Genomic DNA, 16,204 nt, shown 5'->3' with positions numbered 1-16,204 from the left:
AGGCGCAGGTCGGGAGGGAGGGAGTTCCAGGTCTTGGCGGCCAGGTGGGAGAAGGACCTTCCTCCTGTTGTCGTTCTTCGGATGCGGGGGACGGCGGCGAGGGCGTGACTGGCTGATCGGAGGTGGCGTTTGGGAGCGTAGAAGTTGATGCGGTTGTTGAGGTAGCTCGGGCCTTGGTCGTGTAGGGCTTTGTGTGCGTGGGTGAGGAGACGGAAGGTGATTCTCTTGTTGACGGGGAGCCAGTGCAGGTCTCTCAGATGTCCGGAGATGTGGCTGCGTCGGGGGATGTCGAGGATGAGTCTGGCCGAGGCGTTCTGGATCCGCTGGAGTCTCTTCTGGAGCTTGGCGGTGGTTCCGGCGTAGAGGGCGTTGCCGTAGTCCAGTCGGCTGGTGACGAGGGCCTGGGTGACCGTCTTCCTGGTCTCGGTGGGGATCCACCGGAAGATCTTTCGTAGCATGCGCAGGATGTTGAAGCATGACGAGGAGACGGCGTTGACTTGTCTAGTCATGGAGAGGGAGGAGTCCAGGATGAAGCCCAGGTTGCGTGCGTGGTCTGTCGGTGTGGGTGCGGTGCCCAGGGCGGGGGGCCACCAGGAGTCGTCCCAGGCGGAGGGCGAGGAGCCCAGGATGAGGACTTCCGTCTTGTCTGAGTTCAGTTTCAGGCGGCTGGTCATCATCCACTCGGCTACATCTTTCATCCCTTCGTGAAGGTTGGCTCTGGAAGCGGCGGGGTCGTTGGTCAGTGAGAGGATCAGCTGGGTGTCATCGGCGTAGGAGATGATGTTCAGGTTGTGTTGGCGTGCGATGGGCGCGAGGGGGCTCATGTAGACGTTGAAGAGGGTGGGGCTCAGCGAGGATCCTTGAGGGACGCCGCAGATGACTTTGGTGGCCTCTGACTTGTACGGTGGTAGACGGACTCTCTGTGTTCTTCCGTCGAGGAAGGAGACGATCCATTCCAGTGCCTTCTCCTGAATTCCGATGTTGCTGAGACGCTGCACTAGGGTGCGGTGGCAGACAGTGTCAAATGCCGCGGAGAGGTCTAGGAGGATGAGGGCCGCTGTTTCTCCGTTGTCCATCAGGGCTCGGATGTCATCGGTGGCAGCGATGAGGGCGGTCTCGGTGCTGTGGTTGGCTCGGAAGCCAGACTGTGAGGGGTCGAGGGATCCATTCGTCTTGAGGAAGGCGGCCAGCTGTTTGTTGACGGTCTTCTCGATGACTTTGGCTGGAAACGGGAGGAGCGAGATGGGGCGGTAGTTCTTGAGTTCGCTGGGGTCCGCTGTTGGTTTCTTTAGTAGAGCGCTGAGTTCGGCGGGCTTCCAGCTCTCCGGGAAGGTGGCGGTGTCGAAGGAGGTGTTGATGATGTCCCGCAGGTGGGGTGCGATGACAGCGTCGGCCTTGTTGAAGACGTGGTGAGGGCAGGGGTCGGTCGGAGATCCGGAGTGGATGGAGTTCATCATGCGGGCGGTGTCGTCGGTGCTGATCGGAGTCCAGGCGCGGAGGGTGGTGGTGGGCGGCGTTGCTGCGGTCGTTGTGTGCGATGGTTGACTGCTGAAGCTGTTGTGTATGTCCGCGATCTTGTTGTGGAAGTAGGAGGCGAGGGAGTTGCAGAGGTCTTGCGATGGGGTGATGTCGTTGTTTCCGGCGTTGGGGTTGGAGAGCTCTTTCACGATGTTGAAGAGTTCCTTGCAGTTGTGTGCGTTGTTGTCCAGTCGGTCCTTGAATGCAGTTTTCTTGGTGGCGCGGATCAGTTGGTGGTGCTTCCGGGTGGCAAGCTTGAGGGTGGTCATGTTGTCCGTTGTTGGTTCCCTTCTCCAGACTTTCTCGAGTGCTCGGCAGTTCTTCTTGGAGTTCTTGAGTTCGTCGGTGAACCATGGGGCTTTCTTGCTGCCGTGTCTGCTGGGCGGGGTCCTCAGAGGGGCGAGTTCGTCCGCGCAGTTGCTGATCCACTTCGTGAGGTTGTCGGCGGCCTGGCTGGGGTTCGCTGAGCTGGCGGGAGGGTGCTGACTCAGGGAAGCGGCGAGCTGGTCGGTTGTGATCTTGTTCCAGCTTCTTCGGGCAACCTGTTGCTGGTGGTGGTGGGTCGTCGTTCTTCTGAAGGTGAAGTGGACGCAGCTGTGGTCCGTCCAGTGGAGTCCTGTGGCGTGGCTGAAGGCGATGTCTTTGCTGGATGAGAAGACGGCGTCGAGTGTGTGTCCGGCGAGGTGGGTGGGGGTGGTCACCAGTTGCTTGAGTCCCAGGTTTGCGAGGTTTTCCAGCACGGTGGTGGTGTTGCGGTCGTCGTTGTTCTCCAGGTGGAAATTGAGGTCCCCGAGGAGGATGTAGTCGGCTGAGGGGAGGGCGAGCGAGCTGATGAAGTCGGCGATGTCCTCGCTGAATTGTGTGCGTGGTCCCGGGGGTCTGTAGATGAGGGTGCCTCTGAGGGTGGTCTTGGGGTTGATGTGGATCTGGAAGTGCAGGTGTTCGGCGGGTGCGATGGTGTCGTCGGTGTTGGTCATGATGCGGATGGTGTTCCTGTGAATGATGGCGATGCCTCCTCCCGTCTGGTTGACGCGGTCTCTCCGGATGATCTTGTAGCCGTTGGGGATGGCGATGGCGATGTCGGGTGCTGAGGAGGCGTTCATCCAGGTTTCCGTGAGGAAGGCGACGTCTGGGGCTGTGGTGTCGAGCAGGTTCCAGAGCTCGACGGCGTGTCTGTGGACGGAGCGGGTGTTGAGCAGGATGCACTTCAGGTGGCTGCTGCTGGAGTTCGGCTTGGTGGGTGCTGGTGCTGTGCAGGTCCGGGTGCAGGAGAACTTGCAGGCCTGGCAGATGAAGGGTCCGTGGGTGCGTCTCGGGGTGGCTCGGTAGCATCCAGGGGTTCGGCCGGCGTTGAGTGCGTTGAGGGTGACGGCGTCGTACGTCCGGCGGGTGGGCTGGGGTCTGCGGGGGCCAGGGGTCCTGGCGCTGGGCGCGGTCCAGGTGCGGACGGGCGTAGACGGGCTTACCTTTGGCGCACCTTCGGCGCTCAATCGGTGCTCCCGCTGCGCGCGTCCGCTGCGCGGTCGCTGAGGGGGCGTCATAAGAGGGGAGCAGGGAGGGCGGGTCCGCTGGGAGGCGGGAAGGGGTTAACCAGTCATGTGGCGGGGGGGCGGGGCCGCAGGCAGGAGGCGCGGGAACGGGACCAGCAGAGCGGGCGGCCCAGCGGCAGCTGGGGCGCTGCTGGCGGCGTCGGAACTCTGTCAGCAGGAAGCAGGTAAGCAGGGCTGCAGTGGCAGAAGAGGAGCAGGGGGGCGACCAGGCCGGAGGCGCAGTGGTCGCTCAACTAGTGCCTGCCTCTGAGGGTCTGTGTTAAGTGTGATAGAAATGTACAGTCCTCTGTCTCTCTCGCCCTCTCCCAGCTTTTTACCCAGAAGTTTGCGATGTCGCATGTTTGCACTGACGGTAATGGAGTCCATCGGTTGTAGCGATGACCTCATTTGGCCCAACCAATGTTGTATGCTAGCTTTTTATATTTCAAGTTTGTTTTGTTTTTTGGTTTGTGTTTTTTCTTTGCTCTCCTGTTTTGGCTTTGCCACATGTGCCATGCTCAAACTTGGGTCGCAAGCTCATTGTGTTCTAAAACTCTACCTGAATGTTCATTATGATGTCCAACGAGGCGGAAGTTGTCCGTGGCTGCTTGTGTTGTCTTTAAGAGGTGGTGGTGATTTCGCGCTTAAGAGCTGCAGATGGGAGGTCTCCTGCTTTGTGCTAGAAAGAAAGGAGTTCTGTAAAACTCCCAGCATCTTGAAGGCTTTCAGCCCTAAAAGCAGGGAAGAAATACAGAGCTTTTCCACAACAGCTGAGAAACATAAGAAACCATGTTGAGGCAGAATCCTTGATTGCGACCACGGTGGGGAAAAGATCTGAAAACATGTCACCTTCACCTTCAGGGCTCCCAACTTCGAGACAGTAAGAGTGTGGATGCTGTGGGTAAAAAGATGAAAGAGTTGTAGTGACACAGTGGTCCATAGTAAATGTATTTGCTTTGCTAATCTGGTAGGTACATGACCAGGGAAAGGAGGCAGAGGAACTCATGCAACATCCCCCAGAAATATAAAAAAAGTATTTAGAGGATATAAGTTATTCATGATTCAACAGCAGTCTTCCTCATCGCGAAAGACTATCAAACACTGGGTAATGACTCCCTTGGCTTCCATTCCCTGTGTATGTCGCTGAAGAGCGTCTTCAATTAAGCGGTTACTTCTGACTGATGGATGCAAATTGTAATACAGGATGGTTGTGACTTTTACTTAAAAGAAACCTTCATAGTCCAATCCACCTAATTTAAACCCAAGCATCAATTAAAACTGCTAAAAAGTGAGCCGGATGTTTTACTGCAAATGCAGGCCTTAAAGCCCATGCCTCCTTCCTCAAAAAGGTATTTATTCAAAATACTTTTAACCCAGGCCCATAGAGAGAGTTCAGACCAATCTCGGGCCTCAAACTACTTGTCAGCAGATGAATCTAGAACGAGAGGTTCTGTTTGCTTGCTTTTCATGTGCTTTTCCTGTCGTTCCATAAGGGAGAAGGGTGTCCTTAATGTGTAAGATTTCTGGTAGGGAACCCTCGTTATAAATACCTGGTCCACCTTTTCAGTCTAAGTTAAGCTTCAAACACCTTTAGCAAATGCTTGGTAGTAGTGATAGCTTTTCTCCACAGGCAGAAAATCATCATCAATATGTGCCTCGACGATTCGTTGATTAAAGCTCACACGGTGAAGAAGACCGTCGACCACTTACAATCAACACTCCCTCTTCCTATTGTTGGGTCTCTAGTTCAATTTCCAGAAATTCACCACAACCCCACTACAGGTTCACACATACCTTGGAGCCATGTTATACACAGATTCTGTAAAAGGCAACTCATAGGTGGAAAGTGTATGTGCAGTTTTACAGAAGTGCGAACAGAATCAAATCCTTACCCATTGACGTGTCAAAAGTCATCCCTTCTGGGGTCGATAGTTTCTTGTTACTGCATTGTTCCAAATAGAAAGCTTCCTGTGAGATCACTTCAACGGTGCCTGCAAAGGTCGGTGGTCGCAGTGGGAAGGCGACTGTGACTAGGAAAGGCTGCAGCTTTGTATTGTAGCACAACAAACTTTGAATCCAGTGCAAGAAGACAACTCTAATGACAAGAGTCCCTATTCATCAGAACCTCCTGTCACACAGAGATGCCTCTCTGATTGGATATGGTGGTCTCTGAAACTCTTACAGTGCAGTTAATTCTGTCCCAGGGGAGTCAACTTTACCAGATCAGTATTTTAGAATTGATTGCAATCCATCTGTCCATTAAGGCATTCCTACTATCTACACTATCAACGCGGAAAGGATTTTGATTTATGATTCAGATTGGACAAATTTAACACAATGCGCTATTGCAGCAAAATTTAAAGCCTCATTTCTTTATCTTGTCTAGAGTTACAAACAATCTTAAATTGGCTTGTGGTGAAGAATTTGTTCATTCAAACAGCCACTAACGAGGCGTTCAAAACTTTAAAGTTCATTCTGCAAGAAACAGCATAAGTAGCCGTTGACATGCTACTAAACATATTTTCATATTTAAGATTCCTGACTAAAGATCTGCTCACAACATTTCGTAATGCAAAATGGCCAATGTTTACCTCTAGAGTGCAGGAACCGGACTTGGTTGGGCAATGTCCTTTTGATACATTGATATCCACCAATTCCACTCATTCCCAATATCCTGACCAAGCTCAAACATTCCACAGCAAAGATGATTCTCACTGTCCCCAAATGGGCAAGACCTACCCCTGTACACAAGCCCCCACAGGAGGCTTCCATTCCAACCAAGTTTATTGTCCAAGGCCAGCTGAACCATTCCAATGTGACGTCCTTGAGGTTTACATGATTTCATGCCATATCTAATTTAAACCTTCCACAGGCCTCCATGGGCATCCTAAAGAAGCCAAGAATGTGTTGGCAAGGTCTGATGGGAAAGATTTAACTTAAGGAGCCAGCATCCTATTTATTGTCATAAGGTCTTCACTCTGCAGTTTTGCTTTGCCTGGCACAGTCAGATCTGCAGTTTTCCTCAAGCAAAGTTCACTTAGCTGCAATTATGAGTTATATAAAAAAATTTGTTTCAAAGATCTTTTTTCACGGTTACGGTTATTAAATACTGTTGGAAGTTTAAAAAAAAGTTGTACTACTCTCTGGCAGCCGTATCCTTCATGGTAGTTAAATTAGATTTTATTGTCATTAATTGCTCCTCCTCTCGAACCCATACATAAGGCTTCATTGCAATACCCCTCATGGAATGCCACATTTCTTCTAGCCATTACATCAGCCCTCCGGGCTACTGAGTTTGAGATTCTTGCCGCAATATAATTCTGCATGATAGAACCTGGTTGTTATCGGGATTCATCATTTTTCCTTTCCAAACAGTTTGCGAATTTCATATTTACCAGTATTTTTCAGTGCTGTTTTTCAGTTATCCCTCCACCCTGATAGAAAGGTTCTTCCATTCCTTGTGTTAGGAGAGATTGTACATTTTATTTTGACAAAACATAATTGCTCAAAGTCTAATCAACTGTATGAATTATGGCCTCCTTGGTACCGGGTCAACCACATCAAAACATTTCCTGTTCCGGTGCATATTGTTATGTATTATGGTTTGTCAGCTGCCCAACGAGCTGTTACCCGATAAGCCGAATGGGCCTGCAAAAGCGGCTGCTGTTGCATGATTTAGGAATGTTCCTGTTATGGATATATGTAGAGTATCTATGTGGAAGTCTATTCGTACTTTCACCAGACATTGGTTAAACTCAGATGCTTGAGCACACACTGTAGTTGGTCAGGCTGCTTTGATGAGTCTATTCTTTAACCCCTTTAAAGCGTTGTAAATAGACCTCCCCAGTGCTGCGCTGTCCATTGGAACTAGTGCTGAATGGACGTCCAACGGTCGTGCGCAGCACTGGGGAGGTAGTGGCCGTGACGACCGTTGGCCGACGGCAGCAATTAAGGGGTTAAAAAAAAATCTTTAAAGCAGATCATCCAGGATTTATGAAGCACAACGAATCACCCAATAGGCTATCCAGGCGCTTGCAGGTCCTGGAGGCTTATTCGAACAACCAGATCTTGAGGGGCATTCGGAATTCTGTAAGTGAGGTGATGGTCCTGAGGTGCGTGGGCAGCTGTTGTCCTTGCTGCGGTGTGGGAGAAGGAGCGTCCTCCACTTCTGCTTCGGTATGGGCAAGTGAAAGGAAGGCGAAGCGTAGTCTACTCAACGGTTGGTGGATGTTCCGGTGGTAGTTAATGTCTGCGGGTCCTTGGTTTTGTAGAGCCTTGTGTGTGTGGGTCATCAGCTTGATTTGGCATCTCTTTGTACGGGTAGCGAGTGGAGTTTCCTGAGGCGGGGTGTGATGTGGGTTTGTTGGGGGAGGCAGTGGTTGAGTCTGGCTGCGACGTTCTATATGGTCTGAAGTCTCTGTACAAGCTGTGTAGCAATTCCTACATAGTGGCCATTACCCTAGTCTAGTCGACTGGTGATGAGGGCCTGTGTCACGGTGCATCTTATGTGTTGGGGTAGCTACTTATAGATCTTACGTAGCATGAGCAGAGTCAGGAAGGAGGCGTAGGAGACTGCATTGATCTGTGATTTCATGGTGAGCTTGCTGTCAATGATGATTCCGAGGTTTCGGCCGTGTTCGGAGGGAGTGGGTGCAGGTCCTTGGTTTGATGGCCACAAAGAGTTGTTCCATGTGTCGTTGTTGTTGCCAGAGATCAGTACTTCCGTCTTGTCTGTGTTCATCTGCGGGCAGTTGTTCATCATCCAGTATAATTCACTGTAGCAAGCGAGTCATCATTTTATTTTGGAGGAGGGTTTAGGTATGCTACTCTTTTTATCAATTATGAGTAGCAATGAAGATCGGAAGATGCATAAGATCGGTGTTATCCTGATTCAGCATTGTTGGAATGTTTATTAAAGTCATAAATGCCCCACCACATACTAGCCTGCTCATGCTTAAGTGGCTAAACCGCAGGGCAGGATAAATTCACTTGAGCCTCCTCAACAGAACTGACCTTCGAAGGCAACTACCCGTTCACTGCACGGTGGGGTGTATACAGGCTGCCAGCTCCTTAAAATGGCAGTGCCTGCTTCCACAGCTGTGCTCCATAGACATTCCAATAGGTTTTAATTTTTCTTCATTTTTTCCTATTTATCATTCTAATGTTTCCCTGTCTGCAGTGTTAGGCTGCAAAGTTATCCAGTATTAGGGGTGTCTTTCATGGATTCACATGCCTGAATCATTCCCCGTCGTCGAGACGGGAGCCTCCGGTACATAAAAAAGTAATGTCCTATAGACATACATAGAGAAAATAGGCCTAAGGGCCTCCCATTAGTAGCCTTTCTTAGTCCTTATGTAAAAAGGACCAAACTCTCCCAGTCAGCCAATCAGCTCCGACCTCCCTCTAGAACCTTCCTGGGAGGAGCCTCAGTCCCTCAGATTTTCTACCGCACGTTGTGCTAAGGGAGTCTCCTCTGAGCTCTGCTCAGATTCTGTGTTTTTTTCACTTAATTTGGCTTTTCTACTATGGATTATCTTCAAATACATTCTGTATCTTCAAATACTTTCTTTAAAGAAGGTTTAACAAGGGAAAGAACGGAAGAATTCTGTTTGGAGCCTGCACTTCTTGTTCCAAGAGGTGGCTCTGCTCGGTTCCTCACACTCACAGACCAAAGGCTACAAGGTATGTTGCTTTTTCAAGTGACTTTTGAAGGGTCGTGAACAGAGGCTGTTAATATGGTTAAGGCCAGAAAGGAGGTTATTTATTTCTCCAGTTACTGCGATGAGGTGTTGCCCTCAAAGTCCAGGAGACCTCAATAGAGAATCTCCTCAGACTCATTCCTCAGGGTACCATCCTGAGAAGGCCCCAAAAAAGACCGCTCAAGGGTCTTCCGGGCGCAGTCCTTCAAGGATCTCCCCACTCTGTGGGAAAGGAGAGTAAAGGACTTGCTTTGGAGAATTATCGGACAACATAGACGACGTATGAGCCGTCTATATCCCCTCCTCTGGTCATAGGATCGTTCAGAAAGGCGTCGTCTATACCTCCTGAGGTACAGCCTAAGCAGCCATCGACGTCAAAACCATCATCATTGCAATGTGAGCGTCGACAACGACGACAGCGTCGACGATGACGTCGACGACGAGACCATAGACGTCGACGGCGACACCGTCGACGTCGACGATTGGAACGTCGTCGACGAGGACATCGACGTCGACGACGAGGCCGTCGACGACACCATGGACGTCGACTTCAAAACCGTCGACGACGGCGAGGACCGTCGACGACGACGAGCACCGTCGACGACGACGAGCACCGTCGACGACGAGCACCGTCGACGGCGAGGACCGTCGACGGCGAGGACCGTCGACGACGAGGACAGTCGACGGCGAGGGCCGTCGACGTCAGCGTGGACCGTCGACGACCAGGCAGTCGAACTCAGCGAGGACCGTCGACGACGAGGCAGTCGACGGCGAGACCGTCGACGTCAAGACCGTCGACGTCAAGACCATCGCCGTCGACGACGAGACCATCGACGTCGCCGACGCAACCATCGACGACAGCCTCTCGGAACGAAGGCCTGTCTACGGTATCAATGAGGGCTTCATCTCGAAGACTAATCGGCATGTCTACGGCCTGTCTACGGTTTCGATGATGGCCTCATCTACGATGATGGCCTCATCTATGAAGGCGCATGGCCTCATCTACGAAGGCGCATTTTAGTGGGCGCGTCTATGACAGCCTGTCTACGGCAGCCCGTCCACGGCAGCCTGTCTACAGCGTCTACAGGGCCTAGTCTACAGTGCCTATTCTATGAGGACCTAGTCTACAATGGCCTAATCTATAGTCTACGAGGTCCTAGTCTACTGGCCTACTCTATGGAGGCCTAATGATCGATGGCCTAGTCGTCTACGAAGGCCTAGTGCTCGATGGCCTAGTCTACGATGTCCTAGTCTACGACGGCCTAGTCCATGACGGCCTCGTCTACAAGGGCTAGTCTACGGAGTCGACTGCTCGCCTACGACGCCCTGTCTACGGTATCGACGATAGCCTCATCTACGTAGGCTCATCTTCGAGGACTCGTCTACGGCGGCATAGTCATTGAAGACATCGTCTATGACAGCCTGTCTGGTCGACCAGGGCCTTCTCTAAGATGGCCTAGCCTAAGATGGCCTCATCTACGCGGGCCTCGTCTACGTGGGCCTCGTCTACGATGGCCTAGTCTACGAGGGACTCGTCTACGATAGCCTCGTCTAGGATGGTCTAGTCTATGATGACCTCATCTACGACGGACTCAGCTACGAAGGCTAGTCTACGGCGGCGTCGACGGCCTTGTCTACGAGTAGTCTATGACGGCCTCATCTATGACTGCTCGTCTACGACGGCATACTCTCTGACGGACATCTTGTCGACGAACTCGTCAACGAAGGAGGAGATCCACCGAGTCTGTCATCTCTTTTAAGGGGGTATGGTCATCTATGACTGCGCGTCTACGATGGCATAGTCTATGACGGCTACCTCGTCGACGGATTCATCGACGAAGAAGGAACTCCACCACTCTGGAATCTCTTCTAAGGTGGTGTGGAGAGCTGCTCAACGTTTTAAGATCTCCATGACCTCTCAAGAACAGGCCTGCTTCTTGTACGTCTTCAAAGAACCCTACAAGAAGGCAGTAAGATCGATACGGGTTATCCATTACCTATAGTCAGAAGAGGTAAGGGTCCGGTAGTACCCCTCCTCTGTATCACTGGTGATCCCTCTGTTGGAGAAGAAGTATAAGGCGCCAGATACAGCACCGGCGTGCGTAACAGGAACTTTCTAAGCCGGACTCCGTAGTGCCACAGGCGGCCTAGAAAAACTCCAGGGATCCTTCGGCCCCGTTGTCACCTCCTCCTGATAAGGAGGGTCTAAGAGTGGACAACCTTACGAACAGGTTTTCCTCTGTGAACGTTCTAGCGCTCTTGGTACGCTAGCATGGAACATTGTGGGCACACTGGCCCCATACCAGCCGGAATTACCAGACTCATCCGAAGAGGAAGTTAGGTGGATTCCGCTGAGGCGAGGCATTGGCGTTAAACCATAGACTGCGCGAGGAATATCGCTATGACAGGGTTCCGCAAGTGGCTGGACCTGCAGTCTTGCGGATCCAAGGAGGGCCCTTTCCGTCCTGAGGTGCAAACAACGTTTGTGGACGGGCCAGATGAGGGCCAGTCACTATTGGCACGAAAAGTTAACGAAACAGACAATGCGAGAGCTTTGGACACTCTTCAGTATATGAACCAGTCCTTTAGTACAACGGGAGGAAGAAGAAGGTCTTCCCTCAAAGGAAATTATCAATTCCAATCTTCCTGCTCTTCAGGCCAGAGTATACCACAATGCCTTCAGTCGCCGACAATAGCGAAACAAGCACCCATCTTCTGAGAAATTGTCTTCTCATGGAACGGGCAGCGGAGCTATCAAGATATACAGCTGCATCTACGTCTGGATTATGCTGTAGAAAGGAGCTATAGCGAGTGTTCCTCCTCCTCAAAGGAGCTGTAGCGAGAGTACCTCCTCCTCATCAGGGAAAAGGTTTTTTTTTGTTCCCGCTTCCTTTTTAAATCCAGAAAACAGATAGGAGGAGGAGACCAACCTTGGGCTTCAGAGACTTCAACACCCTCCTAAAAGAGGCAGTTGTTTCGCATGGTAATCCATGAGGTCCAGCAAACAGGACGTTTACTTCCATATCCCACTTCACAGGAATCGCTAAAAGTACTTACGATTTGCAGTAGTGGGCAGACATTTACGGTTCCGCGTTCTGCCTTTCGAGCTCAAGTCTGCACCACACATATTCACGAAATACAGTTCCCTGGGAGCGACATAACTAGGACACCAAGTCTTCGGTACCTGAAGGACTGCCTGCTCAAGGCTTCATCCTTAAAAGACGTGTCCAGGTCTCCCAACGCCTGTTCAGTTTTCAATGCTGGATCTCATCCTCAATCAGGAAAATTCGGTCCTGAAACCTTCTCACTACATCAGTTTCCTAGGTACATCAGTTTCCTAGGTATAACCCTGGCCACACGGTCAGCAAAGGTTTTCCCATCAGAGAGTGATATTGTATCCTCCTGGTTCCTCGCTCTCAACTACGAACGAGACCTCTACAAGAGGCGCTATCGAAGCAGTGGTTACAATCTACAGGGTCATCTTGCCACATAAAAGAGAATCCTCACATGGCCGGAGTCCTACAATGAGGAATATCCTCTCAAAAACTGTCTCAAGGCTTGTCACTCCTACTTCCGGCGGTTCCTCACGTCGTCACAAAATGCGGAAGGTAGTCTCCTATGGAGAAGACACTACATATCAATCTGCCTGAACTGCTGACGGTCTTCCTGGGCCTTCAAGATTGCCTACCAAGAATAAGACGAACAATGGGCTCACCTATGCGCTCAGCAGGCAGAAACCATTGTAACAGGGAGCTGGACCAACAAATCATTGGCCCCATCTTCTCCAGATAAAACACGCCGCAAATGGATCTAATTGCGACGTGAATGAAAGCCGGATGCCCACACTTCCGTAATTGGCTAGGGAACGCATTTCCAACCGCATGGCGCAATGTCTTTGCGTAGGCCTTTCCACCATTCCCGATGCTCCCATTGTCCTCAAGACACGGTTGGTGGAGCCTTGTATTCTGATTTTAATAGCCCCAATTGGGCCGAGGCGACATTGGTTCACAGAACTCCACCACCTATCCCTGTAGCCGCCGATCCACCGGCGGCAGTATCTATCTCTGCTACTATGATCGATAATGCAGTTCGACATCAGGGTCTGAAGTCTCTCTGGTTGGTCGCCTGACCCCTGACACAAGACTGAGTTCAGAGTTCCACAATCGGAATAATCCACAGGACTGTAGACATTCTTGCCAGAGCAAGTGCGGATAGCACATGAACATATTCCTGGAAAGGGAAGCGCTTTGTGTCTGCGGTGTCGACCGCAGCAATAGACTTTTCTCCACATCACTGGTGCAAATATTGCCTTATCTATCCATTACAGTACATTTAACAGTGCTATCTCGTTATAAAAGAATTCAAACGAGCCCATCGCTATGGTCAAGCGGGTTGCTTAAGCAAGTTCTGAAACGTTTATATAGATCTTTCCCGCCAGTAAGGATGTTGCCACCTCCTGGCATCTCAATGTGGTTCTTACCAAGCTCATGAAACATCCGTTCAACCAGTACACGGAGCTGACCCAAAGTATGTCTCGCGAACAATCCCCACTAAGAGTCAGTGGGCTACAGGCAGTTTTCTATCCAGAGGAGTGAGCGAGCTCCAAGCTCTGTCCATTCAGGAACCGCACATGCAGTTTTTCTGCTAGTCCATTCGGAACCGCACATGCAGTTCAGGAATGCTAGCATGGTGCTGAGACCGAACCCAAAATTCATTCCAAAGTTGCCTTCAGCCTTTCATCTCAATGGGCCAATAATCCTTCAAACTTTCTTTGCGAACCCTTCAACCGCAGCAGGAAGGGCTCTACATTCTTTAGATCTCAAAGATGTCTCAGGTTCTATCTAGATAAGTCTAAGACTTTCAGAAACTCTTCACAACTGTTCGTGACATACAGCAGACCAAGAATGGGCCTGTCCCTCACGAAACAAAGCATCTCAAGATGGATCTCATCAACGATTGCATTCTGCCATGACCAGGCCGGACGGCCTTTGACTGATCAGGTCACTGCACATTCCACCAGGACGATGTCCACGTCAGCAGCACTCTTCGCGGGGGTGCCAATCTTGGACATTGGCAGAGCGGCGACCTGGAAGTCACCGCACACTTTCTCCAGCCACTACTGCCTGGATATCGAACTTCAGAAGGATAGGGCAGTGGGTCAAGCGGTGCTTCGCCATCTCTTTCAGTGAGGTGAGCCTTCCTACTTCCCGCCATCCAGGTATGCACATTCCTTGCTCTTGTGATACTATATGTGATGTTATATGCATTGTCTAACATGACTGCAGAACTGATTTACATCACAAATGTGCATATCTGACTGCTAACTATTCTGATTCAGGCATGTGAATCCATGAAAGACACCCCTAATACTGGATAAGAAATGCGTTACTTACCTGTAACAGCAGTTATCCAGTATTGGTGTCTTTCATGGATTCACATGCAACCCTCCCGCCTCCCCGGGAAGGACTCACATCCCTCTCTGACAACATTACGCCTACCTAGCTGGGTGCGTACGAAAATCTGAGGGACTGAGGCTCCTCCCAGGAAGGTTCTAGAGGGAGGTCGGAGCTGATTGGCTGACTGGGAGAGTTTGGTCCTTTTTACATAAGGACTAAGAAAGGCTACTAAGGGGAGGCCCTTAGGCCTATTTTCTCTATGTATGTCTATAGGACATTACTTTTTTATGTACCGGAGGCTCCCGTCTCGACGACGGGGAATGATTCAGGCATGTGAATCCATGAAAGACACCAATACTGGATAACTGCTGTTACAGGTAAGTAACGCATTTCTTGTCTGTGTATCAACTCCTAGATTTTAGAAAATGTATCCTGAGTAGGCTTTCCGTAGGTTAGCGACATTTAAAAATATATCCGATATCACTTCTTAAAAGTTTTATTTTTTTAGTTTGTATGTACTTTAAGCGCTATTGACTTTAGGGAAGTTACAGATGCTGCAGAGTGGAAAGAGAGGGGCCCCTACAGACACCCAGTGGGACTGGGGCACTATCACAGTGAAGTATAACAAAATCCCAGTGGGTAAATAAGTTTTCAAGGATTTTCACACACTAAATGCGTCTCGAAATGTCATTCATTCCTTTCATACCCCAACAACATACTTCAATCAATATACCTATATCTACTTGACAGACCAGTGAGTTCAATTTATATGCAATTTATTGGGTTACAAGTTCATAAAAAAAGGTTTTTTACATAAAAAGCTAAAATCCCGAATGGTACATACCAACAAATAGTTAAAAACAATATGCAATAACAATAATCACAACAACATTATACAAAAGCATAAAAAAGATTCATGAGAGAGAATTGCACCAGACCTATACACTTGGTCTTAGAGGGCTACACATCCCCTATAATACTTATATAGTTCAAACCGTACTTGACGCACACGAACTAATACACAATCTCCTTGCTTCGCACTACTTGAACGGCTAATGATGTACAAATGTTGTCAAGTGATCCGGGACTAGGAAGTGGCGTAGTTTTCTACCTGAAAAGGAGGAGCTACAGACCTCATGCAAGTCTCTCTCCTGCCCCAATTCGAGAACTCACTTCTGCAAGAGGGTAACTTTGCAGTCGAAGTCCAAACTGTAGTAATCCACACAGAAAGCTTCATATATCAGCAATACAACCCAATACTGGTTAACATTAGAACATTCACTGTAATGCAATTCCACTGCATCATGACTGCATCATACAATTCTAAATATTACCACACAAACATAAACATATGAAGGCAAAGCGTGACTCTGCTTCATCCCACCTTTCTCTGTCCAAGGCGAAAGCATGAAGACGATACACTGTCAATCTATCTCCTACTGGATCTCCAGAGGCAGAGCAGATTCCTCAGGTGGTTCCAGGGTGCCCCGAATTCCTCAGCAGTTCTGTTACCACCGGCTTATCCATCGTCTGCGTCATCTGACCCACTGGAACCAGTCACTGGCTTCACACTGGTTCCAGTACCACCTTCTACCCTGGCACTACCTGCATCAGTTCCTCCCTCATCTGCGCTGGTGTTAAATTCATTGGCGGAGAAGCCAGTGCAGGTTCCAATGCCTGTCCTTGAATCAACTTCAGCATGATCCTGACTGATGTCACGATACGAAATTACTAAAGTGCATCTAGTCGCCATACAGCCTGATTCCAATCGTTTACCTCTACTAGAGTGGACCTGCCCTTGGAGGCAGCATCAGTCGTCTAAGCCTCTGCTGCAACCACCCCAGTCCTTTTGAGGTTGTGGACATGGATCAGGTAATCAACATGCAGGCTACCAAGGGCACCAGTGTACCCAGTCCCCTTCCCCTATGGCAGCAGCCATTAGTGGCACACGGCCACCCGTTTGGAGGCAGGATCCAGCACTTTCCCCCTGAGTGGCGATCCAACCGATGTGTCCTTCACCTGCCATTACTGTGACCTGCGATTACTTCCTGCTCTGCTGAAT

General features: G+C 50.1%; 1 protein-coding gene across 1 annotated transcript in view; it reads left to right on the top strand.

The window, feature by feature from the left end:
• The window catches only part of EXT2 (exostosin glycosyltransferase 2), a 305,577-nt gene that overhangs the window by 268,895 nt on the left and 20,478 nt on the right, over positions 1-16,204 (top strand). The window lies entirely within an intron of this gene.

The sequence above is a fragment of the Lissotriton helveticus genome, chromosome 3_2, assembly GCF_964261635.1.
Source record: "Lissotriton helveticus chromosome 3_2, aLisHel1.1, whole genome shotgun sequence".
NCBI classification, from domain to species: domain Eukaryota; kingdom Metazoa; phylum Chordata; class Amphibia; order Caudata; family Salamandridae; genus Lissotriton; species Lissotriton helveticus.
The sequence above is the reverse complement of the archived record's forward strand: the minus strand, read 5'-3'. Positions and strand labels throughout refer to the sequence as shown.